This window comes from Macaca nemestrina, chromosome 6 (assembly GCF_043159975.1).
Source record: "Macaca nemestrina isolate mMacNem1 chromosome 6, mMacNem.hap1, whole genome shotgun sequence".
Classification (NCBI taxonomy): domain Eukaryota; kingdom Metazoa; phylum Chordata; class Mammalia; order Primates; family Cercopithecidae; genus Macaca; species Macaca nemestrina.
In genome coordinates this window covers 148,975,550-149,000,827 of record NC_092130.1, presented here as the reverse complement: position 1 = coordinate 149,000,827, position 25,278 = coordinate 148,975,550, and the positions used below count along the sequence as shown (strand labels likewise).

Genomic DNA, 25,278 nt, shown 5'->3' with positions numbered 1-25,278 from the left:
TAATAATATCGATCATTCCTTCCTTGTGGGATGAAGTGATAGCCAGATAAAAGTGATGATAATACTAACAATATGACAGGAGTTTAAGAAGGTATAGAAGTCTTTTGTGACTCTGTACTGATACTTTTATGACTAATTACTAATACTTTCATTACTATGAACCAATAATAATGAAAGTTTTTGGTTTTTTTACTACCCCTGTTTTTTTCTTTTTTCTTTTTGAGACAGAGTTTTGCTTTTGTTGCCCAGGCTGGAGTGCAATGGTGCGATCTTGGCTCACTGCCACCTCTGCCTCCTGGGTTCAAGTGATCCTCCTGTCTCAGCCTCCAGGGTAGCTGGGATTACAGGCATGCACCACCACACCCGGCTAATTTGTATTTTTAGTAGAAACAGGGTTTCACCATGTTGGTCAGGCTGGTCTCGAACCCTGACTCAGGTGATCCTCCCACCTCAGCCTCCCAAATCACGCTGGGATTACAGGCGTGAGCCACCACGCATGGCCTACCACCCTTGTTTTTAATGATATTCTTCATGACTCTGGTAATTCAGTGTTTTCTCACCCTGGGCATATTAACAACAACTTTTTTTTTTTTTTTTTTTTTTAGATGGAGTTTTGCTGTGTCACCCAGGCTGGAGTGCAGTGGCACAGTCTCAGCTCACTGCAACCTCCACCTCCTGGGTTCAAGCAGCTCTCCTGCCTCAGCCTCTCAAGTAGCTGGGATTACAGGTGCCCACCACAATGCCCGGCTAATTTTTGTATTTTTAGTAGAGAGGGGGTTTCACCATGTTGGCCAGGCTGGTCTCAAACTCCTGACCTCTAGTGTCTGCCTGCCTTAGCCTCCCACAGTGCTGGGATTACAGGCATGAGCCACCGCGCCCAGCCATTAACAACTTTCTCTTGATCTCATCCTGTCCTTCATTCCATGTTAACCAGCCTGCCCGAGTTTCCACCAGATCTTCCTTGCTACCCTGGTTCCCTCTCTGAGTCTCCCCCACAGTGCTCCATGTGTAAACTGGAAAGTAGTCATAGCAGGGTTACAGCTCCCCTTCATACCCTTCCCTTGCAGACATGCATTTATAAATGGGCTGAACTCCACCCTCCTTGGGGTTAAAGTGAGGTGGGCCTTTTGTACAGTGCCACGTGTAAACAATGTGGCTTTTGAGATGGCCCCTAAAGCCTGGAGAGGAAGCCACGTTTTTCATTTGTGAGAAAATTATTCAAGGTTCTATCTGGTCCTTTGCTTTTCCCAACTAGGAGCTTTTTCAGCTTATGGAGAGCAGTGGTAAGACCAGGTAAGATCAGAACTGAGGCTGGAGTCCTAAAGTTGCTTTTCTGGAGGATTTCCTAGAGTTGGAGAACAGGGAATAATTAGAAAGGGGCATCTGATCCTTGAGGTCAATTTGGAAGAATTGAGGGAGCTACCTACCCTCAATTCAGTGTTTCCTGAATGTGGTTCATTGACTTGTAAAGAGGAGACATTTTGATATATCATTATAAGAGAGCAAGTCAAGGTGAAGCACTCAATTGAATGGTAATTGCTTGGGAAGGGAAGAAGGGTCAAAGTGGTTGAACTTAATGATGCAAAAAGAATGATCATGAGAAAGAGAATTATAAACAGAGTGAGAGAGGTTAGGCAAAGGTGAGGGACTTCAAGTTAGCTATAAAGAAAATGATTAGAAACCTATTCTTGGAAGCAGATGTCCATCAGATTGAGAAACAGAGACCACAAAGGAATATCTTCAAGCTTCTCAACTTTTGACAATGTGCATATGTTTTGTTTACCATATATTTACCTCTTACTGAGTATAGAAATGACTTTTGTCAAGACCAGTAGTAAGGACTTGGTTGTTATAAAATAAGATTGTCAGATTTAGTAAATGAAAAATTCCATGTGATTTTTGGGATCTACTTGGAGTAAAATAATTACTCATTTTTCTTTTTTTTTTTTTTTTTTTTTGAGACGGAGTCTGGCTCTGTCGCCCAGGCTGGAGTGCAGTGGCCGGATCTCAGCTCACTGCAAGCCCCGCCCCCCGGGTTCATGCCATTCTCCTGCCTCAGCCTCCTGAGTAGCTGGGAGTACAGGCGCCCGCCACCTCGCCCGGCTAATTTTTTTTTTTTTGTATTTTAGTAGAGACGGGGTTTCACCGTGTTAGCCAGGATGGTCTCGACTCGATCTCCTGACCTCGTAATCCGCCCGTCTCGGCCTCCCAAAGTGCTGGGATTACAGGCTTGAGCCACCGCGCCCGGCCTAATTACTCATTTTTCATCTGCGATTCAAATTTAACTGGGTCTCCTGTATTTTATCTGGCAATGTTAGTATAAACCTGTGTAAGGAAAGGCACCAGCCCCTGCTAGATGAAGGTTTGCAGGGGAAAGGAACAGCCTCTGGGATACTATCCAGCTTTAACTCTCCTTTATGGAAGGCCCTTCATGGTAACACAGCACTCACTATTATAAAGCCATCTGGCAGGGCCGGGTGTGGGCCCGGCCTAGAGGTGAGCAATGGCTGTAAATGATTTTATGCTTCTGAGTTGACGTTGCCCAATGCCCAGTTCTCAGGGATAGGTCAAAGCAGAAGACCTCTGTGAGCGAGAACAAGTTTCTTTGGTGCAAGAAACAGGGCAAGGGGAACGTATTAGTCCGTTTTCACACTGCTATAAAGAAATACCCGAGACTGGGTAATTTACACAGGAAAGAGGTTTAATTGATTCACAGTTCTGCATGGCTGGTGGGGGGAGTGCAGGAAATGTACAATCATGGCAGAAGGCAAAGGAGAAGCAAGTACCCTCTTCACAAGGAGCCAGGAAAAAGAGCGAAGGGGGAAGAGCCCCTTGTAAAACCATCAGATTTCACGAGAACTCACTCACTATCATGAGAACAGCATGGGGGAACCACCCCCATGATCCAATCACCTCCCACCAGGTTCCCTCCCCTGACACATGGGGAGTACATTTTGAGATGAGATTTGGATGGGGACACAGCCAAACCATGTCAGGGAAGATGAAGCAGGTACAGGCAAGGGTGCTTTTGTCTTATGCCTTGGAAGAGAACCCATGGAAAAATCGTTATCCTATGCAATTGACAGGAATATGTATTAATAGGATTAAGGTTGGGTAAGATTCTGTATCCAGTTAGTAGGAGTTCATGAATGCTTCTTGCAGATGGGGGGACTCTTTTATTTTGTTTTATTTTATTTTATTTTATATTTTATTTTGAGACATAGGCTTACTCTATTACCTAGGCTGGAGTACAGTGGCATGATCTCAGCTCACTGCAACCTCTTCCTCCCAGTTTCAAGCGATTCACCTGCTTCAGCCTCCTGAGTAGCTGGGATTACAGGTGTGTGCCACCACGCCCAGCTAATTTTTGTATTTTTAGTAGAGATGGGGTTTCACCATGTTGGCCAGACTGGTCTCAAACTCCCGATGTCAGGTGATTGGCCCGCCTTGGCCTGCCTAAGTGCTGGGATTACAGGCGTGAGCCACTGCACCCAGCCTGTTTTATTTTATTTTCAAATAAAACAATAAAATATTGTGTTTTCTAAAAAGTAAACAGGATATCAGATGGGAGGGAGTAACCACTCCACACAAGTCAGATCACCACTAGAAAACTTTCAAGATGTTTGGGAAGGGGGCTCTTTAAGCCAAGTCCAGGTCTTGACTGGCTGAAATACTGGAATAAGCTGGGCGACAGTGGGAGGAAAGGGCAGTGTAAGATATTTAGGGGGCTGTGAAGACTAGATTCAAAGTCTATGCTTTATATGAAAGGAAGTGAGCAGCACGCTATACCTTGGAGCAACTCAGTGTAAAAGGAGTACAGTAATTGGTGAAAAGAAATTGCTGCAGGCAGCAACGGCAGAGAGGATGCGGAAGGGGTGAGGACGGGGGCCTAGTGGTGAGGAATCTAGCAAAAGGAAATTATTTTTGTACATAAGGAATTCTATTGTTCAACATGCACCAGCCAACCCTTTACTGAGAACTTTATCACCTGTGGCCTCTGAGGATCCAGAGATGAGTGAATTCCAATATCTGCCCTCAAGGGATTGACAATCTAGCAGAAGGAGAGAGCCTGTAAACAGAGCAACTCTGGAGTTTTATTTGACAAAAGGGAAGTGCTGGCCCACAGCGAGTCACTTTGGCCAGGCACCATCTTTTCCTGCCTGGATTCATGTGACAGCTTCCTCACCCCTCTTTCAACCTCTGCCCAGCTGGTCTTCTGGGAAGCACTCCTCCTTGAATTCAGTGTAATCTCTCTCTCTCTCTCTCTCTCTCTCTCTCTACTATTTGAGATGGAGTTTCTCTCTCTCTCTCTCTTCTTTTTTGAGATGGAGTTTCACTCTTGTTGCCCAGGCTGGAGTGCAATGGTGCGATCTCAGCTCCCTGTGATCTCCGCCTCCTGGGTTCAAGCAATTCTCCTGTCTCAGCCTCCTGAGTACCTGGGATTACAGGCACCTGCCACCATGCCCAGCTAATTTTTGTATTTTTGATAGAGACAGGGTTTCACTGTGTTGGATAGGCTGGTCTCGTACTCCTGACCTCAAGCTATCTGCCCGCGTTGGCCTCCCAAAGTGCTTGGATCACAGGCGTCAGCCACTGCGCCCAGCCCAAAATATTTTAAAGTAAGTTTCAAAAAATAAAGAGTCAGTAGGGACATTCCAGGCAAGGTGATGGCCATCAGAAAAGTTCATGAGTGAATTCACAGGTTGTCTTTTCTTGGTGTGAGCTGAGTCCATGTAAATGGATGTCTGGGAACTTAAGTGTCAGAGATTCTTTTTCATTAAGGGCTGCATGAGTGAACTGATGTCTTTCTTCATCTGTACAATGGGGATAATAGTGTCTGCCACGTGGGCTTTTGGGGGAGGATTAAAAGCAAATTTAGCGGATCATGAGGGCAGGAGATCGAGACCATCCTGGCTAACATGATGAAACCCTGTCTCTACTAAAAATAAGAAGAATTAGTTGGGTGTGGCGGGCGCCTGTAGTACCAGCTACTAGGGAGGCTGAGGCAGGAGAACGGCGTGAACCCGGGAGGCGGAGCTTGCAGTGAGCCAAGATCGCGCCATTGCACTCCAGCCTGGGCAACAGAGCCAGACTCTATCTCAAAAAAAAAAAAAAAAAAAAAAAAAGCATGATGCCTGAGACATAGTTAATGTCCAGTCAACATTAACTGTGGTTATTTTTACTGTTGTTATTGTTAATATTAGAGTGCAAATAGTTGTTTTCCCATTGCCTAGTTCTGTACCCGATTTATAGTAGGCATTCAATACGTAGTTGCAGGAACGAATGCATTTGAGTCTCTTGATTTGTACTCATTTGTTCAACAAATATGTATTGGGCACTTGTATATGCTAGGCATAGTTCTAGGGCCTGGGAAGAAAACAGTGTGGGTCCATGTCACCTTTCCCTATAAGAGCTTAATGTCTACAAGGGTAAGCAGACAGATGGATGGGCAGTGGGGATGCTACTTGGGCACCAAGGAGGGCTCTGAATATGTTCTAGGGAAGGGGTCACCTTCTCCCTAGAGAAAGTGCTATCTAAACTGAGTCCTGAGAGGTGAGTAGGAATTGGCAGGTGATAGTGGTTACAGTGGGAAGGACAACCTCAGTTTCAGTATGTTCAGAGGCCCAAGGTAAGAAAGAACCTGTCTTGTTATGCACAGCTTGGGCAGGTGGTTTAATTCAGGACATCTCCCAGAGATGCTTCAAGATGACTAGACACTACAGTTCAGTTTTACATTTTCTCATATACAACTGCACACAAATTATTCATGTTTTCAAGACTGTGAAAGGTAGAAATGGAAGAAGATATTGTTACCACGTAAGTAGAATGGGAGATGAGAAGAATTCTCTCTTTCTCTCTCTCCATCAGATGCCAGTAAGCAATCAGACTATCAAATATATCCAGACATTGCCAAATGTCCCTGCAGGGGTAGGGAAAGGGTGTGTAAAATAACACCTGATTGAGAATCACTGGCTTACAATATCAGGCATCATCCTAGACACTCAGCCTCTCCTCCTCAACAAGCCTTTAAGGCAGATGGTTTAAATATAAGGACAGGAAATGTCAAATGACCTACCCAGAATCTCATGGATAATCATTATGGGAGCTGGACTTTAAACCCAGGTGTTTCTTATTCCACTACATCTCCACACTGCCATATCACACACAGTTCCAACACCAAAGGAACTTCAGAGCTATCTGGAGAGGTGTGGTGTGAACCAAGTAAGTTTCAGTGTGTTCCCTGGAGAATGCGTGATGTGAACACTCAGAAGAGAGAGGTAACAATGGGAGGGAGGTCAGGGAACATGTCCTGCAGAGATTAGAATGTTCTTTGCATATTTGTGGGCAAACAGTGAGTTTGTGCAGCGAAGTAGCAGGAAGTAAGATCTGGACAGATAGCATTGGGTAGCAGTTAAGAGCAAACACTGGTTCCAAATAGACTCTCAGTTCCAGCTCCTCTACTTATTAGTTGTGTGACCATGAGCTACTTAGGTAATCTTGTCCAGTTTCATTGCCTATAAAATGGGTTGCTGTAATAATAGTACATATTCTAAGATTGTTAAAAGGATTTAATGACCTAATATATAAAAGACTTAGAACAGGTCTTGGCATCCTGTATATGTTCGATAGATGCTAGCTACTTAGTACCTGGTTCTGTTGGACTTCAGATAGAGTTTAGAATCTATATTGTAAATAATAGCAGCTTTTGAATCAAGGCCTGCAAAGATGTTCCATAGGTACCACAATCTCCCTTCCTGTGTGCACTGGAAGATCACAAATTAGTGTATCTTTGGGTCAGAAACCAGTCTCTGGTTCCATCTGATTCCATGAACTGTTCTGTTCCTAGGGATCTATGTGAAATGGTTCAGCCCCTCTGTGGTGGCTTTGGGTTTGAAGCATTTTGTTTGTTTGTTTGGTTTTGTTGTTGTTGTTGTTGTTGTTTTTTAGATGGAGTCTCGCTCTGTTGCTCAGGCTGGAGTACAGTGGTGCAATCTCGCCTCACTGCGACCACCGCCTCCCAGATTCAAGTGATTCTCCTGCCTCAGCCTCCCAAGCAGCTGGGATTACAGGCGTGCACCACTGCACTCGGCTAATTTTTTGTATTTTTAGTAGAGACAAGGTTTCACCATGTTGGCCAGGCTGGTCTCAAACTCCTGACCTCAGGTGATCCACCCACTTTGGCCTCCCAAAGTGCTGGGATTAGAGGCATGAGCCACCGCGCTTGGTCGGGTTTGAAGCATTGAGGACATCTTCCCAACAGAGCTGCAAAGAGGGAAAGAGACATGGACATCTGTTCAGACTTCATTCACTCATCCATCCATTCACTCAACATTTACTGAATACCTTTTTAATTCTGGGCATCATGTTTCCATTAACTACATCTGGAACACCAATAAGTCACCACCCCGCCTGTGTGTCAGCCGAAAGTTGATTGGATAGAATTGTCATTGTTTAGTTTCAGGGCAATTCAAAGTTATATTTGTGGATTGTGTCAGAATCCTGAGGTTTTTTCTCGTGCTTTGCTTGGTGCCACTGCTGGGCCTTGTGTTTGTGGAGAGCTGGTGGCCCTGGATGTGGTCAGGGATCTTCTCCTGGGAATTTCCGCTTTCTTCCTCTCTTCAGCTGTTTATAGCTGCATAAGGTTTAGATCTGTTAGCAAACACTTGTATAATTATGCCCCTCTCTGTTTACAGATTCAGGATAAATTGTCCTAATGGGAAAATATCTGTCCTTTAGAGTAATTTGGATCAAGGCTTTTTATTTTTTGTTTGTGTCTGCTTCACTTGCCTTTCTAAAAATCATTTTGCTGTCTGTTTCACTCATGAATCATCTACTGTTGATACACAACAGCACTCAATAAACCTCGTTAAAAATCTTGTCTTGATCTCAAAGTAGTTGACCTTAGGGAAAAATGCGACCCATCCATATGCTGTCTCATAGATACTGAATTGAAGGAAACATTGGATTGTAAGGCTCTTTGGAGACATCTGATAAGAAGCCCACAGAAATGACCAGCCAGAGGTCTGTGTTGAGCTGTGACATGAGTCTCTGTTCTGTAGGGCGGGGTTTGTTAAAGCTGTCAGGAATAAAGCCTACTTTAAAAGATACCAAGTGAAATTTAGAAGACGACAAGAGGGTGAAACTGATTACTATGCTAAGAAACGCTTGGTGATAGAGGATAAAAATAAGTACAACACACCCAAATACAGGATGAGAGTTCGCGTAACAGAGATCTCATTTGTCAGATTGCTTATGCCCATGTAGAAGGGGATATGATAGTCTGCACAGCTTATGCACACAAACTGCCAAAATTTGGTGTGAAGGTTGGCTGACAGATTCTGCTGCAGCATATTGTACTGGCCTGCCTCTGGCCCGCAGGCTTCTCAGTAGGTTTGGCATGAGCAAGATCTAGGAAGGCCAAGTGGAGGTGACTGGAGATGAATACAAGGTGGAAAGCATTGATGGCCAGCCAGGTGCCTTTACCTGCTATTTGGATGCAGGCCTTGCCAGAACTACCACTGACAATACAGTTTTGGAGGCCCCGAAGGAAGCTGGGAATGGAGGCTTGTCTATTCCTTGCAGTACCAGACGATTTCCTGGTTACGATTCTGAAAGCAACGAATTTAATGTAGAAGTGCACTGGAAACACATCATGTGTCAGAATGTTGCCGATCACATGCGTGACCTAATGGAAGATGAAGATGCTTACCAGAAACCGTTCTCTCAATACATGAAGAACAGTGTAACTCCAGACATGATGCGGATGTATAAGAAGGCTCACGCTGCTCTGCAAGAGAATCTAGTGTAAGAGAAGAAGCCCAAGAAAGAAGTTGAAAAGCAGAGGTGGAACTATCCCAAATGTCCCTTGCCCAGAAGAAAGATCAGGTAGCTCAAAAGTAGGCAAGCTTCCTCAGAGCTCAGAAGCAGGCTGCTGAGACCCAAACCAAACAATTTTCTATGAAGAGTTTTCAGATAAAGACAATCAACTTATTGACTAAGCAGCTGAAGAAAAAGAAAAAGGAAATGACTGACCAGAGCCTTGACCACCATGCTGGAAACCTCATTTCAGTTCATGTGTTTTAGGGCATCACAATCACAAAGCATTTGTATTCATTCATCCCACAGTCACAGAAGACCTACTATATGCAAAGTTAGATTATAACTGAATAACTAAATGTATAAAGGTGAACCTTGATTTGAATTCTTCAGCTTTGTGGGAGATAGCAATGCACCCCTCCTATCAGAAAGGGCCAGGCGCAGTGGCTCAAGGCTATAATCCCTGCACTTTGGGAGACCGAGGTAGGCAGATCACCTGAGATCAGGAGTTTGAGACCAGTCTGGCCAACATGGTGAAACCCTGTCTCTACTAAAAATACAAAAACCAGCTGGGTGTGGTGGCAGGTACCTGTAATCCCAGCTACTCGGGAGGCTGAGGCAGGAGAATCGCTTGAACCCTGGAGGTGGAGGTTGCAGTGAGCCAAGATAGTGCCTTTGCACTCCAGCCTGGGCAACAGAGCAAGACTCTGTCAACATAAAACAAAAAAAGGCCGGGCACCGTGGCTCACGCCTGTAATCCCAGCACTTTGGGAGGCCAAGGCCGGCAGATCACGAGGTCAAGAGATCGAGACCATCCTGGCTAACATGGTGAAACCCCGTCTCTACTAAAAACACAAAAAATTAAATGGGCATTGTGGTGGGTGCCTATAGTCCCAGCTCTTCGGGAGGCTGAGGCAGGAGAAGGGTGTGAACCCAGGAGGTGGAGCTTGCAGTGAGCCGAGATCGCGCCATGAATTCTTTTTGCAATGTTTCCTCCCTCTGAATAGCTACAAATACCTAATGATAAGAGGCAGTGGTGTAATGATTAAGCACACCCTTTTGAGTCAGACCAAATGGGTTTGAATCAGGACTCCATTTATTAGCCGTGTTACTTAACCTCATTGTGACTCAGTTTCCTTGTGTTAGAATAAGACTAATAATTATACCCACTTCACAGGGCTACTGCCAAAAAACTGAGATAATCTATATAAAGTACTTAGCACAGTGCCCAATATAATTACAGTAAGAGCTTACTAAGTCATAACTATTATTATCATTATCATCATCATCAACTAATTATTTAGACCCATTAAAAAGCAATACGTCTTGTACACAGAACAGGAGTGAAGCTATGAAATATACTTATCTGGCTGGACGCAGTGGCTCACGCCTGTAATCCTAGCAGTTTGGGAGGCCGAGGTGGGTGGATCACTTGAGGTCAGGAGTTCGAGATCTGCCTGACCAACATGGTGAAATTCTGTCTCTACTAAAAATGCAAAAATTAGCCAGGTGTGCTGGTACGCGCCTGTGGTCCCAGCTACTCTGGAGGCTGAGGCAGAAGAATTGCTTGAACCTGGGAGGTGGAGGTTGCAGTGAGCCGAGATTGTGCCATTGCACTCCAACCTGGGTGACAGAGCGAGACTCCATCTCTCTCTCTCTCTCTCTCTATGTATATATATATACACACACTTATCATCTAGTCAGTGTCCACAGTTGGGCATATTCTTAGCGATGCCCATCCTAATAAAGAAAACAAAGGTCCGATGTTTTGCGGGAATGTTACATTCTCACGGCAACTTGTTTGTGAGTTAGGGAACATAGAGGTTCAGGATCTTTACTCCCATATATGATGGAATAACAGTGGAACGCTGTAGTTCTAGAAGGGAATAGAAGGAGTTTTCTAGCCTCACTTCTGCTTAAACATGCAAAACTGTCACTTAGGATGGAGTCCGATACATGAAGATTGCACAGTGATACCAGATGAGACTATCCTAAGGTTAAGTCAGTTACCATTAGGATTGAGCAAGTCATCTTTACATTGTATCCAAATCCTTTTTTTTTTTTTTTTTTTTTTTTTTTGAGACAGAGTGTCACTCTGTAGCCCAGGCTGGAGTGCAGTGGCGCCATCTCGGCTCACTGCAAGCTCCGCCTCTTGGGTTCAAGTGATTCTTCTGCCTCAGCCTCCTGAGTAGCTGGGACTACAGGCGCCTGCCACCATGCCTGGCTAATTTTTTGTATTTTTAGTAGAGACAGGGTTTCACCGTGTTAGCCAGGATGGTCTCCATCTCCTGACCTCGTGATCCGCCCGCCTCAGCCTCCCAAAGTGCTGGGATTACAGAAATGAGCCACTGCGCCTGGCCTCCCAAATTCTTTTTTTTTTTTTTTTTTTTTTTGAGACGGAGTCTGGCTCTGTTGCCCAGGCTGGAGTGCAGTGGCCGGATCTCAGCTCACTGCAAGCCCCGCCTCCCGGGTTCACGCCATTCTCCTGCCTCAGCCTCCCGAGTAGCTGGGACTACAGGCGCCCGCCACCTCGCCCGGCTAATTTTTTTTTGTATTTTAGTAGAGACGGGGTTTCACCGTGTTAGCCAGGATGGTCTCGATCTCCTGACCTCGTGATCCGCCCGTCTCGGCCTCCCAAAGTGCTGGGATTACAGGCTTGAGCCACCGCACCCGGCCATGGCCTCCCAAATTCTAACGTTGTATTTTGAATCTCTTACCTCTTTTGTCCTCTGTAGAGATGATGAACAGCTGGTCGGTATCCTCTTTATAATAACCCTTCAAGTAGGAAAAGGCTGTTAAGTTTGCTTTAGGTACTTTTTTTCACTCTAGACTAAACAACTCCAAATCCTTTAACCTCCCCTCGTAGGTTCTATTTTCTGTCTCTTTAATCATTTAGGTTCTCCTTTGGAACCTTTCCAGTGTCTCCACATCTTCCTTACAATAAGAGGCATCAGACTGGACATTCCCCCCCACCCACCAGTAAGAGTCTGTCTGCTGTCAAATTCTTTATTATGGAGTAGGGAGAAGGGGGGCACTTCCCTTTCCTGTCAAACTCCCACCAACGTGAATTCACCCCAGCACTGCATTGCCTATTTCTTTTCAGTGCAACATGTAGATTCCTATTAAATGCATGATGTGCTGTGATCCTCACCTCTTTGTCAGTTTTTCTTGAATCTAGACATTAAGCCCCATTTGTGCCTGTCATTTTGATCATCACCCCTGAGGATACCACTTTGAAATCAGCCATCATGCTGAACTCTAAACTGTTTTTAATGAACCATTTCCTTAATGTGTGGAAGCTACTTTGATTCTCTTAATGTATCAGCAGTTCTCACTCAAATTAATGTTATTTGTAGACTCTGGGTGTGCATATAGCAATTTCAAGTATTATTTAAACCAGACCCAAGACAAAATTGTAGACCACATTCTAAGCACCCCTTTGTTTACTGGGCCATTGATCTCTTTTCCAGACAGCAGTGAAACCCCGGTTAGGGAAAAGACGTACCAGATCGTATCTTTCTGGCCTGCTGATGAGAATGGCATATGCATGCGAAAGCTTTCCTGAAATTAAGGTATTATGCAGATGTGGTCACATTTTTTTTTTTTCCCCCTGAGATGGAGTCTTGCTCTGTTGCCCAGGCTGAAGTGTAGTGGCGTATTCTCGGCTCACTGCAACCTCCGCCTCCCAGGTTGAAGTGATTCTCGTGCCTCAGCCTCCCGAGTAGCTGGGATTATAGGTACCCACCACCACACCTGGCTAATTTCTATATTTTTAGTAGAGGGGTTTCACCATGTTGGGCAGGCTGGTCTTGAGCTCCTGACCTCCTGATCTGCCCGCCTTGGCCTCCCAAAGTGCTGGGATCATTGGCGTGAGCCACCGCGTCCAGCGTGTGGCCCCATTTTCAATTTCCAGCACTTACACGCCCCAAACTGAGCTTAGGCAACAAAGATGAGGACAGGGGCAGAATATTTCTTTGTATTATACTTAAAACCATACATTTATTTTTATTTTTTAAAAATTTATTTTCTTTATTTTTGAGACTGAGCATTGCTCTGTCACCCAGACTGGAGTGCAGTGGTGCAATGTCGGCTCACTGCAACCTCCACCTCCCGGGTTCAAGCGATTCTCCTTCCTCAGCTTCCCGAGTAGAACAGCTGGGACCACAGGCGCCCGCCACCACGCCTGGCTAATTTTTGTATTTTTAATAGAGATGGGGTTTCGCCATGTTGGCCAGGCTGCTCTCAAACTCCTGACCGTCTCAAGTGATCCACCCACCTTGGCCTCCTAAAGTGCTGGGATTATAGGCATGAGCCACTGCATGCCTGGACTGTATTATGTATTTATTTTATTTTTTTGAGTTGGAGTCTCACTCTGTAGCCCAGGCTGGAGTGCAGTGGTGGGATCTCGGCTCACTGCAAACTCCACGTTCCGGGTTCAAGCAATTCTCCTGCCTCAGCCTCCCTAGTAGCTGGGATTACAGGCGCCCACCACCACACTCAGCTAATTTTTGTATTTTTAGCAAAGATGGGGTTTCACCATGTTGATCAGGCTGGTTTTGAATGCCTGACCTCTAGTGATCCACCCACCTTGACCTCCCAAAGTGTTGGGATTACAGGCGTGAGCCACTGTGCCTGGCCCATACATTAAACAGCATTGATGTGCACATCATTAATTATGTACCTGGATTGAAGGAGTGGAGAAAGAAGTTAAAACATTGGGAAACTGTTGTGGAAAAAACACTCAGAAAGGAAGCGAAGGAGCACTGCTCAAATTATTATTAGAAAATTATTCAATTTGAACTTAACTCCCATAAAACATATAGGATGCTAATGAAAGACTACCACCTCTTGGCAGCAGAGTGGGAAAAGGGAAGGGGGAGGAGCCAACATTCACTGAGACCCTTATAATATATGTAAGCCAGACACTTTGTGTTAGAGCGCTCTAATACCCTTGGCTTTTTCTAAAATCATCAGCCTAGTTTGCTTTGACCTAGGAATTGTGATGTTTGGAGGACTGGCCTACAAAGCTTGTTCTCACTGGGCACATGTAGTATTCTCCTAAACTCCATGAGGTATTGTTGGTTGCAGTACCCAAACCTTCTTGAAATAAACCTTATCCTGGGGTTGTTTCCTTTTGGTTCTTCCAAAAGAGGAATACCATGACCTGACACTCCTTGCCTGTTTCTGGATTGGCTGTTGTGCCGACCTGAATGAAGCAACTAGGGGTAATTCCAGGACTGGTAATGATAATTATTTACTATGTGCTCTGGGGCTGCTTCTGAGAGTGGGCAGATTTCCAGCCCAGGCTTGACATGGGTTGGCCCCTCCTGGGCTGTAATTACCCATTCCAGTGGCAGTAATGGTACTGGAATTGAAGCTTTCTTTTGCCTCCTCCATTATAATTAATTGCTTCGAATTCCACCAGATCTGTCTGTTGCAAAGCTCATTTACTTTTAGGGGCTGCTGGATGCCCACAAGAAGGGCTTAGAGACAGAGGGGTGGAGTGGGACTGGGGTGTGACTCTAATATGAACCCCAAGGAGTGGAGTGTGTGCCTGCCTGTGCAAGTCCTGGGAGGGAGGCCCAGGGCTTGAGTGAGTTTGTTTGCACTGAGATTGGTGCCATCAACCCCAGGAACTCTCCATACCTCTAGCTCAGGTCCCTGGGAGCTCCACCCTGGATGCCTTTTGAAGCCAGGTGAAATGTGTTTTGAGCAGACATTCCATAAGGGCTTGGGGTTTGGCACCAGCGACGCTTTTACTTTTCAACAAGTGTCAGGAGTGGAAAAATGGAAGAGAATACAGCTGAAGTTTTGAAAAGCAATGAAATGTGGGGTGACTCCCCCTCCCGCTGCCAGCCCCCGTCCCCTGCTTTAAGAAAAGCAAACACTCTTTTCCTGTCTTATTTGTGTTCCCATTAATTTAAGACAGGAAGCCTCAGTGGGTGTGATGTAAACAATTCGGCCTCGTGGTTCGGGCTTCCTCATCAGTTTGCAGCTGGAGCGATGGCTGCAGGGCCCTGACCCACTCAGGCCTCCTGGGGGAGGGCTTGTTGACTGAACCCCACAGAAGGTGGGAGGGGTAGGGGAGCGGGAGAAGGTATAAAGGAAATGCTTCAGTCGTGCAGTCACCGGCGATTGTAATTCAGTGGTGGTAACTTTGGTTACTCCAGTAGAAAGGCTCTGACCGGGGATTTCTGGAAAGTTCCCTGACATCCTGCCCCGTGCCATGGTTGTGATTTTAGCTGGGGGCTCCACCCCCGAAGGAACCCAGGCTGCCGCCGATTATGAATTGATGTGGGGAGGTGGAGCTTCTTGCAGTGGCTCGGAGGAAGAACTTTTGGTGCAAGCGAGGGTCTAGGGTAGGGCGCTTTTTCCTCTAAGCTGCTCCGGGTTTGCCCCAGGAAGCTCCCGAGCCCTCGGTGTAAACAAAGGTGTCTGGATGAGAAGCCCCAAACTCCCTGAAATCCTCCCCAGGGCGGTTTCCTTTTCCCGGCGAGGGGAGTGACCGGGGAGGGGATCCTGGAATGCTGTGGGGTTTTGACAAGTGAGCCGGGGAGTGGCGAGCCGAGTTTAGGATTGCATTACAGGCTTTTCCTAACCTCCTCCACCGCGGCGCGGAGGGAGGAGGGGGGTCCTCCCACAGACGTGGAGCGGGCGGAGAGCAGCCCTCGGGAAGTCCTGCAGGAGCTGCGTTCCAGGAGGGCAGCTGGCAGCCGCCCTAGGCCCCCGGGCCGCCTGCAGGTGATTAGGCTAATGAGCTGCCCCGGGGGCGCGGAGCCCGGCCCGGCGAGCGGATTACCCGGCGCCCAGCTGCTGCCGGCGGAGACTCCCAGGAGCTCCGGAGAGGGGGTCGGAGAGGAACCCTCCGAAGGTGACTTCAGAAGTGGAGGTAGGAAATCGGCTTCTCAGGCGAAAGCCTCAGGTTTCCCGGTCTGATCCAGGTTGGGGTGCAGATTGGGGCTGAATCCACAAATGTGGAGATTTAGCCACAGCCTCGGAGGCACGGAGCGGCCACTAAGCGTCTGCCCTTCTCGTCTCCCGGATCACTGGGGTGTGTTGTTTTTAAAGTGGGGGATTTGCGTGTTGCGAGACGGTTTGTGTTCCTCGGGAGGACTAAGTGACTTGGAGCTGGTTTGTCAATGGCTGGACGGAAGGAGGCGCCCCGGGTGTGTGTGACGGACAGGGAAGGGGTGCGCCGAGGGGCAGGTAGTAGGGGGCTCCAGAGCCACGGCGGTTTCAGAACCTTGAGGGCTGTGCCGTTGAAGCCCCGGTAGGAGCGGGGGGGCATGGCAGCAGCCCGGGGAATCTGTCATACTGTCCCCATTCCTCGCTAGCAGGAGAATGAGGCGGAGCAAAGCTGCCTTCTCTACCCGCGGGAACTGTGGATGATCTCACACGAGGTCGTGATCGCCTTTGGGGATAGATCTTTGCCCCCAAATTACTAAACAATCTGCTTGGACAACAGCCCCACCACTGATTCACAAAATGTTTTGATTATGGGATCCACAAATCAAAGATATTTAAAGATACAGGGTGTTTGAAAAGAGTGACATTTTCTGTCCTGTAGCTCCTCTCTACTAGGTAGTTTATAAACACTACAAGTGAAATGAAGTCAGTCTTGTCTGGTGAGATGGAGGGAAAGAAGGAGGTAACTACAGCTGTCATCCTGGGAACCATGTCTGGGAGAAAAAGACTGAATGTAAACAGTAAACAAATGCTTTTCATAGAAATAGGCTAGGCTGAGTTTGATATCGTAAGGGGACATAATAAACTCTAATATAGAAATATCTTTAAATACATTTCTAATATTAAAATATATTTAATACAAATAAAATAGAGTACTTTCAGACTTTGCATTCCTACTGTTTTGCAACTCTCAATTCAGCTTTGCAGGTGAGTTGCAAGGGCTTCATCTCCCCCCCAGCTGCTAATCTGGCCATTGAATACTAACCTGTAGGCTTGGGTGGCTCCTTTTGCTGAGATGTTAATGGAGTTGAGAGGATATGGGACCCGCCCACAGTTAATCCTTCTGGATCTTCAGTCAAACCCAAGGCCCCTGGGGGCAGCTGCGGGACTCACAGACAGGATGGCCTTTGGGGAAAGTGGCCTGTGTCAGGTCTTTATTTTTATTTTTATTTTTTGAGACGGAGTCTTGCTCTGTAGCCCGGGCTGGAGGGCAGTGGCCAGATCTCAGCTCACTGCAAGCTCCGCCTCCCGGGTTTACGCCATTCTCCTGCCTCAGCCTCCGGAGTAGCTGGGACTACAGGCGCCCGCCACCTCGCCCGGCTAGTTTTTTGTATTTTTAGTAGAGACGGGGTTTCACGGTGTTAGCCAGGATGGTCTCGATCTCCTGACCTCGTGATCCGCCCGTCTCGGCCTCCCAAAGTGCTGGGATTACAGGCTTGAGCCACCGCGCCCGGCCCTGTGTCAGGTCTTAAGGAAGAAAAAGTTAGTTCTCAGAGCGGGCCACAAACAAAAGCAACAAGAAAGGAAAAGTGATGGGGGTCGGGAACCGAAGTGAATTTAAGGCTTATCTGGGCCCTCAGCCTCTCTGAGCCTGCATTGCTGGGTGTAATTGTCAGCCTCCCTCTAATCTAGAGTGAAAGGAACATGGTCTAAGAGCAGCAAAGTCACCAAACTGCCTTTCTGCCTCCTCACATCCCTAAATTTACCAGCGGCACACCTGGCACGTAATAGAGCTTCCCTTGAGCCGCTGTTCCTGCTAATCTCTGTATGCTCCATGCAGGTCACACTTAGGGATGGTGTCATTGAAGAGAATGGCGAGTCCATTGCACCGTGTTTCCTGGGACATCAAGGTCGCTACCTGCTCTTCCCTTTTGCCTTCTTCATCGTCTTGTTTCCCAGAGGTTTGGCCAAGTGCTTGTTGCTCTGCCCTTCAGAGAGGGGGTTCTTCCCGATTTTACTGGGTTCTCATTCTGGAATCAGACTTACAGTGTGAGCTTCCCTCCTTATCAAAACCATTATGTATGTATGTATATATATGTATATATGTATATGTGTATGTGTATATATGTATATATGTGTATATGTATATATGTGTATATTACATATACAAATTTAAAAAGTCAAATATGTCTACAAGGCTTATAACTAGGGACAATACTCACTCGCCTTACCTCTTACCAGCTTCCACTTCTTTCTCTTTTCTAGAGACGTGGTCTTGTTATGCTGCCCTGGCTGGTCTCAAACTCTTGGGCTGCCTCAGCAAACCTCCTGCCTCAGCCTCCCAAAGTGCTGGGATTATAGGCGTGAGTCACCACGCTTAGCCTCAACTTCCACTTCTGTGCCCCAAAGACATCCATTTTCAACTCTGCACTGATTTCTAGTTAGCAAGCACGCACTGCCTGCTGGGTCCCTCCCTCATGAGAACTCTGTCGTCCTCCACCTGCCGCTCTTGAGGCCAATTGCACATCCATCATTGTGATGCCTCCTCTCACTATTATTATAATTCATTTTGCTGCTTTTTCAAAATGTAGCATCCCGTGTTTTAGACCCCATGTCTTCCTTTTCCTTTATATTCTTTTGCTGGTAAAACACACCTTCCAGAAGTTCCTGAGAAAGAGGACATGGGAGGCAAGTTTTTTGAGATCCCTCAAGGTTGACATAGGTTGGAAATCCCTTTCTCTCAGAAGTTAGAAAGCATTGCTTTTCTAGATTTCAGAATTGCCATTGAGATGTCTGGTGTCATTCTAAAGGCTGATGCTTTGAATGGATATCCCCTCCTGAAAGTTCTTATGATTTCCTCTTTGTCCTCTAATATTCTCTCTGTTGTCATGAAGTTTCTTTTTTTTTTTTTTTTTTTTTTTTTTTTTGAGACGGAGTCTCGCTCTGTCGCCCAGGCTGGAGTGCAGTGGCGCGATCTCGGTTCACTGCAAGCTCCGCCTCCCGGGTTCACGCCATTCTCCTGCCTCAGCCTCCCGAGTAGCTGGGACTACAGGCGCCCACAACCGCGCCCAGCTAATTTTTTGTATTTTTAGTAGAGACGGGGTTTCACCGTGGTCTCGATCTCCTGACCTTGTGATCCGCCCGCCTCGGCCTCCCAAAGTGCTGGGATTACAGGCGTGAGCCACCGCGCCCGGCCATGAAGTTTCATCATAAGACTTGGTGTGGGCCGGGCACAGTGGCTCACGCCTGTAATCCCACCAGGCCAAGGCAGGTGGATCACGAGGTCAGGAGATCCAAACTATCCTGACTAACACTGAAATCCTGTCTCTTCTAAAAATACAAAAAATTAGCCGGGCGTGGTGGCGGGCACCTGTAGTCCCAGCTACTCGGGAGGCTGAGGCAGGAGAATGGCGTGAACCCAGGAGGCGGAGCTTGCAATGGGCCGGGATTGCGCCTCTGCACTCCAGCCTGGGCGACAGAGTGAGACTCCGACTCAAAGGAAAAAAAAAAAAAGACTTGGTGTGAGTCTTTTCCCATCCATTTTACTAGGCTTCCAGTCGGCTTTCTCAATCTAGAAACTCTGCCCTTCCATTCTGAACAGTTTCCTGGAGTTTTGTTGGTTTTGTGTGTGTGTGTGTTTATTTTTATTTTTATTTATTTATTTTGGAGATGGAGTCTCACTGTCACCCAGACTGGAGTGCAATGGTGCGATCTCAGCTCACTGCAACCCCTGCCTCCGGGATTCAAGTGATTCTCCTGCCTCAGCCCCTGAGTACCTGGGACTACAGGCATGCACCACCACACCCAGCTAATTTTTGTATTTTTAGTAGAGAGGGGGTTTCAATGTGTTGGCCAGGCTGGTCTCAAACTCCTGACCTCAGGTGATCTGCTCACCTTGGCCTCCCAGAGTGCTAGGATTACAGATGTGAGCCACCACACCTGGCCTTTTTTGTGTGTGTTTTTAGTAGAGATGGGGTTTCACCATGTTGACCAGGCTGGTCTTGAACTCCTGACTTCAGGTGATCCGCCCGTCTTGGTCTCCCAAAGTGCTGAGATTACAGGTATGAGCCCCTGCACCCAGCCAGTTTCCTAGAGTAAAAAAGAAAAAAAAAATTCCATCCTTCTCCTAATTGGAAGGAGGCCCTCATCATGGATTGACTCTCAGATTTTCTAACTGAAATCTCCTTTGCAAAAAGAACAGCTATGATAGTGAAATCGATGTGATCTGACTCCATCTTGCTTCTAACCTCCAGGTTGTCCTGGTTCCTTCCTGGATGTAGGCCAAAGTAACTTTAGGAAGGAACTTAGTTTATAGTTTAACTTTGAAACAAAGATGATGGCAGCTCTTTACCAAAACAAATGTCCTTATTGCCTGGGGACCAGACTGCCTTTATAGGACTGACAAAGTAGCCACAAGATTTGTGGCTTGATAAGCATCACTATGGTAGAATCTAAGGTTGGCATTTTGAGATGTCTTTTCAGGTTCCTGCATTTCTTTTTTCTTTTTTTCTTTTTTGAGATGGAGTCTCCCTCTGTTGCCCAGGCTGGAGCGCAGTAGCACGATTTCAGCTCACTGCAATCTCTGCCTCCTGGGTTCAAGTGATTCTCGTGCCTCAGCCTCCCAAGTAACTGGGACCACAGGCATGCATCACCTTGCCCAGCTGATTTTTGTATCTTTAGTAGAGACGGGGTTTCACCATGTTGCCCAGACTGGTCTTGAACTCCTGACCTGAAGTGATCCGCCCGCCTCAGCCTCCCAAAGTGCTGGGATTACAGGTGTGAGCCCCCGAGCCCAGCCAAGGTTTTTGCATTTCTGACAACTAGTGGCTTCACCCAGACCTGCCAAGTGGTCCCGTGGCCCCATCCAGAAGTGGACTCAGCATGAGGACAATTTTCCACACCCCTATGATTGAATCCCCAACCAATCAGCAGCACCCATTCCCTAGCCACTCCCTCCCCCAATCTAGTCTTAAAAAAACAGCCTTCGAATTTTCAGAGAGACTGATGTGAGTCATAAAACCCCATTCTCTTGTTCAGCTGGCTGTGTGTCAATTAAACATCTCTATTGCAATTCCCCTGTCTTGATAAATTGGTTCTATCTGGGCAGCAGGCAAAATGAACCTGTTGGGTGGTTACATTACCCTTTTTACTTTCTATCTACTTTTATTTATTTTATTTTATTTTATTTTATTTTTTTTTTGAGACGGAGTCTCGCTCTGTCGCCCAGGCTGGAGTGCAGTGGCGCGATCTCGGCTCACTGCAAGCTCCGCCTCCCGGGTTCACGCCATTCTCCTGCCTCAGCCTCCCGAGTAGCTGGGACTACAGGCGCCCACAACCGCGCCCGGCTAATTTTTTTTTTTGTATTTTTAGTAGAGACGGGGTTTCACCGTGGTCTCGATCTCCTGACCTTGTGATCCGCCCGCCTCGGCCTCCCAAAGTGCTGGGATTACAGGCGTGAGCCACCGCGCCCGGCCTTCTATCTTCTTTTAAAAAAACATTTCTACTTCCTGGGAAATTTCCTCATTTTTGTCTTCCAACCCATATGTTCAGTTTTTATGTCTGTCATCATATTTCTAATTCCCAAGAAAGCCTTAAAAATATCTGAAATTTTCTTTTTATAACCTCCTGTTACTGTTTCTTGGATGAAAAGCTTCTCAATTCTCTGTGGATCTCAATTACAGCTTTTTTGAAGCATTTCTTTACTCCCTGCACTCTTTGTTTCCTCAGATTTCCTCTTAGTTTTTTTGTTTGCTTTTTGGTTTTTTTTTTTTGGGGGCGGGGGGAGGGGGGGAAGACGGAGTCTGGCTCTGTTGCCCCGGCTGGAGTGCAGTGGCCGGATCTCAGCTCACTGCAAGCTCCGCCTCCCAGGTTCACGCCATTCTCCTGCCTCAGCCTCCCGAGTAGCTGGGACTACAGGCGCCCGCCACCTCGCCCGGCTAGTTTTTTGCATTTTTTAGTAGAGACGGGGTTTCACCGTGTTAGCCAGGATGGTCTCAATCTCCTGACCTCGTGATCCGCCCATCTTGGCCTCCCAAAGTGCTGGGATTACAGGCTTGAGCCACCGTGCCCGGCCCGCTTTTTGGTTTTTAATCACTTCCACATTAAAGGCTTTTTTCAAACGTCTGATGATCTTTGATCACTCACTAAAAAGATAACTGGAAGATCTACATAGATGACATATACCCAGCAACAGTTCCTTCTTACTAAGAAGGAGACATAGAACATGTCTCAGAATCTAGAACAATGCCTGGCACACATGAACCTTTCCATACATGTAATATTTGCTGAGTAACTGAGTGATGTACACTGTTGCTGGGGCCCAGGTAGTTGCAAGTATTAAAAGCTCTCAGGTGATTGAAATATGCAGCTAGCACGGAGGACCTCTGCTGTAGGGGTAGCTTGCTGGTGGTTTCATTGGAGGACACACACCTGATAATGGGAAGTCTTTGTTCTCTGGGGAAACGGATTGGGTAGAAGAGAAATCCCCTACACTGAGGGGAATTGGTTGGCTGCAGTGTTCTGGGAGCCAGATGAGGAGGAGACCTGAAGTCTAACCATTTGGTGTGATGACTTTCTCTTGTTTGCCTGTTTTTTTAGCTCCTGCCCTCAGCTACACCTGGTGTCTCTGAGTCCAGAGTTGCCGAGACACAGCAGAGCACACAGGTTGCAGAATTTCAGCCTTCACTGGGTACCTAGGGCTAAGGTGATTTAGGGTCTCTTCCACCTCAGTGCACGTTGCCTCCAATTCCAGAGGCGTTCCAAGGCATAAATTCCAATCTGGCTTTCCTCACTGCTGTGCTACGTTTTCGCTTTCTCCCACCTGCTAAGTCAGTTACCACTAGTTTGTCTACATTCCAGCTTCCAAAATTGTGTTGCAATCATTGTTTCTCCTGTTCTCATTATCTTCGAGAGGCCAGCAACCCTCCCTTCATCCTCACTCGTGTCAGACCACTGTGTTCACTGGCAAATGAGTCTCCCTGCCTGATGCCCCCAACTTTGCCCCAGAACCCTCTTCTCCGTTCTTCCTTCTGTTGCAGGTGCCCACTCGGGGCCACATTTCAGATAGGCTACATTGAACTTTCATCTCAGCAGTAGTCATTTAAAATGTCCCAGCCCCTGAAGAGAGTGGTGGCTGTTGGTCATTTCTGTTGGCATGGTAGTGTCTTCTTCATCGGATCATTCATTATGCTGCTGCTTCTGTACAGAGTATTGGGCAGAAGGCATTTTTGAACATATTTGATGCTGTGGCTTATCAGGGCTCTGTCTGTGAGGATAACTGTAGCACGTTAACTTTGAAATATATTCGTGTCCATTTCCTTCTTTGGCCCTCACCAGCAGCCCATTGGGTGGTGGTGTGGTCAGGTGGACTTGGAAGCGTTATTCTCTGAGATGATTAGCCTGTTTAGGTCACATATCTCCATTCCACGCCCTAGAGACAAGCATAGGAAAGAGCTCGCTATCAAAGACTAAGCAATAGAGAGTAAAGGAAAGTCTGTTGTGGAGTTTCTAGGGAAGGTGTGTCCACTACCAAGAAAAAGATGCAAAATACATGGCCCTTTTGCTTTCCCCCTGTGTTGCTGTGTAAACTGGCATAGGCATGTTGCCCCTAACCTGAGAATGCAGCCACTGTGCAGGAGAGAGTAAGTAGCAGGTCCCAAAGAGTCCCAGAGAAGCACAGCTCAGAGCCCCACCCTTCCTCTGCACTTCTGGCATGTGAGATGATGAATTTCCTCCCTGTTTAAGCCACTTTGAGTCAGGGTTTGATATCATTTGCTGCTAAAGTCATACAGGTGGAGATTTATTGATGCATCGCTCATCTCCAAAAAGAGTTGAGGCAGACCGTGGGCTCACTCAGATTTGCGCTCCCCAATTCCTCTTCTGATTCTCATTCTGATTCCAAGTAGAATTCCTCTCTACTCTGCCTATTTTCTAGGCAGATGAAAGTAATTTTATTCTTTCTTCCAACTTCAAAGGAAGGAGAATAACTATGGAGACATTTGGGGAAAAGGGGGAGTTCCTTGCTTTGGAGATTACCGGCTGATCCCAGGGAGCAAACATCCTGGGCTGTCACTGAAGTGAGGACTGCTTCTAAATGACACAGCACTGAAGACACTTTGTGCTCGTGCTTGTGAAAAGGCAAGCGCTAGTTTTCACTCCCTCCTAGGACTGTGGAGGCTGAAAAGTCTGCCTGCAGACTTGGTATGGTTTCCTCCGTCTTCCATCCTTTGTGCCTCCCAGACTTTGGGAAGTTTTGAAGATGAAACAAGCTCCGGAAGTGCTTGGTGCTGTCAGGAAGACCAGAATGCCGGAGAAAGTACCCTGTTTGTTCCTGTGTTTTCCGATCTGACTCAAGTGGCAATGATTTGAGTCACTTTTATGAATGGAAGGCCGTCAGAGCCTGTTCTATACTGTATAATATATATGCCTTATACTATACAGTTCATCATTACATCCTGAACACCCTACACCATCTGTGATAAACAATTGGTATTCAAACATTATTGTGAATGAACAACACAAGGATTGCTCATGTTAATAGACTCTTTTTTTTTTTGAGATGGAGTCTCGCTTTGTTGCCCAGGCTGGAGTGCAGTGGCACAATCTCAGTTCACCCCAACATCCACCCCAGGGTTCCAGCGATTCTCCTGCCTCAGCCTCCCAAGTAGCTGGGACTACAGGTGCGCTCTACCACACCCAGCTAATTTTTGTATTTTTAGTAGAGACAGAGGTTTTGCCATATTGGCCAGGCTGGTCTCAAACTCCTGATCTCAGATGATCCACCCATCTCGGCCTCCCAAAGTGCTGGGATTACAGGCGTGAGCCACCATGCCAGGCCGACTCACTAATTTTAATGGCAGCGTATTTTCCCATTGAGTTGAAGGACCATAATTTGCACATCTACGTCCCCAGGACTGGATGTTTAAGTAGTATGGGCTAGAATATCTGAGACATGCAGTCATTAATTGGGAGATAACCATGAGACTGTTTTGTTTTGAGAATGAGTTTCGTTCCCCAGGCTGGAGTGCAGTAGTGCAATCTTGGCTCACTGCAATCTCCGCCTCCCGGGTTCAAGCAATTCTCCTACCTCAGCCTCCCTAGTAACTGGGATTACAGGCACATGCCCCCAGACCCAGCTAATTTTTACTATTATTATTTTTTCCGAGACAAAGCATTGCTCTTTCCCCCAGGCTGGAGTGCAGTGGCCTGATCTCGGCTCGTTGCAACCTCTGCCTCCTGGATTCAGTGATTCTCCTGCCTCCCAAGTAGCTGGGATTACAGGCGTGCGCCACTATGCCCAGCTAATTTTTTTGTATTTTTGGTAGAGACAGGGTTTCACCATGCTGGCCAGGCTGGTCTCAAACTCCTGACCTTGTGATCTGCCTGCCTCAGCCTCCCAAGGTGTGGCAATCCCGTGCCTGCTGGGATTACAGGCATGAGCCATGGTGCCCGGCCAATTTTTATTTTTATTTTTTAGTAGAGACGGAGCTTCACCATGTTGGTCAGGCTGGTCTCGAACTCCTGACCGCAAGTGATTCTGCCTGCCTTGACCTCCCA

At 46.9% G+C, this 25,278-nt stretch overlaps 1 protein-coding gene and 1 pseudogene across 7 annotated transcripts in view; both read left to right on the top strand.

Annotated features, from left to right (window-relative positions):
* LOC105473018 (large ribosomal subunit protein uL18-like) overlaps positions 1-10,886 on the top strand; it is a 30,909-nt pseudogene extending 20,023 nt beyond the window's left edge.
* LOC105473016 (PDZ domain containing 2) overlaps positions 1-25,278 on the top strand; it is a 480,967-nt gene that overhangs the window by 208,164 nt on the left and 247,525 nt on the right. Inside the window, exon 1 of one of the 7 annotated variants that reach the window (XM_071099066.1) lies at positions 11,525-15,706. The exons of the other annotated variants lie outside the window; for them this stretch is intronic. The gene's annotated coding sequence lies outside the window, so the exon portion shown is untranslated. Of the gene's footprint in view, positions 1-11,524; positions 15,707-25,278 lie in introns of those variants that run through there. 7 annotated transcript variants of the gene reach the window in all.